This window comes from Triticum urartu, chromosome 7A (genome assembly GCF_056163025.1).
Source record: "Triticum urartu cultivar PI428250 chromosome 7A, HENAU_Tu73, whole genome shotgun sequence".
In the NCBI taxonomy this organism is placed as follows: Eukaryota; Viridiplantae; Streptophyta; class Magnoliopsida; order Poales; family Poaceae; genus Triticum; species Triticum urartu.
The window spans coordinates 284,123,518-284,126,513 of record NC_141879.1 but is presented as its reverse complement, the minus strand read 5'-3'; positions in this window follow the sequence as shown (position 1 = coordinate 284,126,513).

Genomic DNA, 2,996 nt, shown 5'->3' with positions numbered 1-2,996 from the left:
AAAATTGATTCTACTCTTTTTACTAAAAGGGTTAATGGAGAACTATTCATATGCCAAATTTATGTTGATGATATCATATTTGGTTCAACTAACCCTCTCTTTAGTGAAAAGTTTGGAAAGATAATGTCAGAGAAGTTTGAGATGTCTATGATGAGTGAACTCAAATTCTTTCTCGGGTTGCAAATCAAGCAAACTAAGGAAGGTACATTTGTCTCTCAAACAAAGTACACCAAGGACTTATTCAAGAAATTCAATATGCAAGAATGCAAAGGTATGTCTACACCCATGCCTACTAGTGGACATAATGATTTAACCAAATATGGTGAACCGGTTGATCAAAAGGTTTATCGCTCTATGATTGGTTCATTGTTATACCTATGTGCTTCACGTCCTGATATTATGCTAAGTGTGTGCATGTGTGCACGGTATCAAGCTGCTCCTAAAGATTGTCATCTTAAGGCTGTGAAAAGGATAGTGAGATATTTAATCCATACACCAAATTTTGGCATTTGGTATCCTAAGAGGTCTTCTTTTGATCTTGTTGGCTATTCTGACTCGGATTATGCCGGAGACAAGGTTGATAGAAAGTCCACTTCGGGTACTTGTCAATTTCTTGGCGGATCTCTTGTGTCTTGGTCTTCCAAGAAACAAAACTCAGTATCCTTATCCACCGCCGAAGCGGAATACATTGCCGCTAGTTCATGTTGTGCTCAATTACTTTGGATGACCCAAACTCTTAAAGATTATGGGATTTATGTGAAACATGTTCCACTACTTTGTGACAATGAAAGTGCTATCAAAATTGGTCATAATCCTGTACAACATTCTCGAACTAAGCATATTGAAGTTCGTCATCATTTCATTCGAGATCATGTTGCTAAGGGTGACATCAATCTTAAGCATGTTCGCACTAATAAGCAATTAGCGGATATATTCACTAAACCACTTGATGAGAAAGTGTTTTGCAGGTTGAGAGGAGAATTGAACATCATTGATGCTTCGAACTTGGAGTAGAAACTCCATTGGATACATGCAAGACATGAGCTTATGACTAATCCATGATATATCTCTTATGATAACTATCTTATGTCTTGGATATATTCGCACCTTGCATGTTGTCTAACCCATGTAGGTGCTTGGTTGAATCTAATTCCATGAGATTGCGACTCACTCATATCTTGAGCAATCTCTACATCACCAAGACTCTACACAATAGTGGTTGAATACAAGGAAGCAAAAAACCATTCAAACATATCCTTTGACAAATTCTATATTAAGCTTCATGATTGTCATTTTTGGATGCACAAGTGCTTTTCCTTGCAAGAACTAACCCATGTAGATGAACTCAAACTCCAAATGGTGCTCCCAACTCTCGATGAGCTACATCAACCTTGAGCACCCACACAAGTTCAACTACATGAGCAAGAACCACATCACCACCCAAGGTATGTTATTCCATCTTAGAGAAGCTTTACTCCAAGACATGAGACAAAGCAACTCAACAAGATGTGAATACATCAAGATGCTTAAACGAAAAATGGTAAACCCATTTTGAGCTTAAACGATGAGTATGACCTATGATCAAGTGTTCTCACTTGACTCCTAAGTCAATATACTCTAACATAGGTGACTATGTCACCGCCCAATTCTAGATGAAGTTCTCTTGTGTTCTTTTCTGAGTTATTGCATTTGTCCCTTGCATATTTGTTTCCTTCTCTCTCACACACACACACAAAAAACTTCATCTAGAAACTTTCACTCTTTTCTTTTTGGTTTTTGTTCTGCATATTTCTGCATCAAATTCCTTGCAAATCTTTCAGCTAATTCATTGCAAATCTTTGTGAGATCTTACTTGACTAGTGAGCTGAGGTGACAAGTGTTTTTCTCTATGATGAACTCGGTTTCACCGAATTGCCATTTTCGGTCCAACCGAATCCCTTCGGTACTACCGAAACATGCCACTCGGTGCCACCGATTTCGCAACAGGAAAAACAGTTTGCCACATATTCTATATCTCTTCTGATCCAGCTCCACTCAATGAATCTTGTCCTCTACAAGCATCACAGTTTTATTCCCTGCTTTGTACTGAATCTCAAGGACCAAACCTATTCGACGGATTCCAGGAAAAACCTTCTTGGAAATTGATGTCAAAGGGGGAGAGAGAGATCACATCAAAGCTTATCATCAGGGAGAGAGAGAGAGAGATCACATCAAAAGCTTATCACCTACAAAGGAGAGAAAGTACTAAGGGGGAGAGAATACTCAAGGATCCCAGATGCTTGATGTTCAAGAGGAGAGATGCCACATGTCTTTTTGGGGGGAAAGACATGTTCATATGAACTCATTTGAATTAAGTTCTATTCATATCTTTCAGCTCTGATTTTCTGTTTCCTATCTTCTCCCAATATCCCATGTACGATTCAGGGGGAGCAAGACACCTAAGGGAAAGAAATCAGTCAAATTCATTGCATATCTTTATTCTTGGGGACATGTTGAATTCAATGTGGTACCTTGTACTCACTCTCTACATGTCATCCCAGTCTTGGTATTCTTGTGGTTTCTTTTGTTTGCTCTGGCTAGTGGATGTACCTGTGTTATCTAACCTTGTTTGTGCAGGTTCATTCCATCCTAAGCCAACTCAAGACCACAAGGTAAGTATATGCATCAAAATCATGAGTATGAGGAGTTCTTGCTTATGTACATACTGTTTGCAAGAAGGACTCATGAGCATGAAGGTATTTTCCTTGATAATCTTTTGCTCTGATGCATATGGCCAAGATGCATGTAACACATTGCCTACTCTGTCATGGTTATGCTCTCTCACATGTCTCTATATTTCATATTTACATGAGTGCATACATGTAGGGGGAGTCTATGCTTGTTACATGTTCTTCCAAAGCTTTACTTGCTGTTCTTTATATCTTTATCTAAAGCTTTGATGTATGTTTCCATCAATTACCAAAAAGGGGGAGATTGAAAGCACAAGTGCTCCCTAG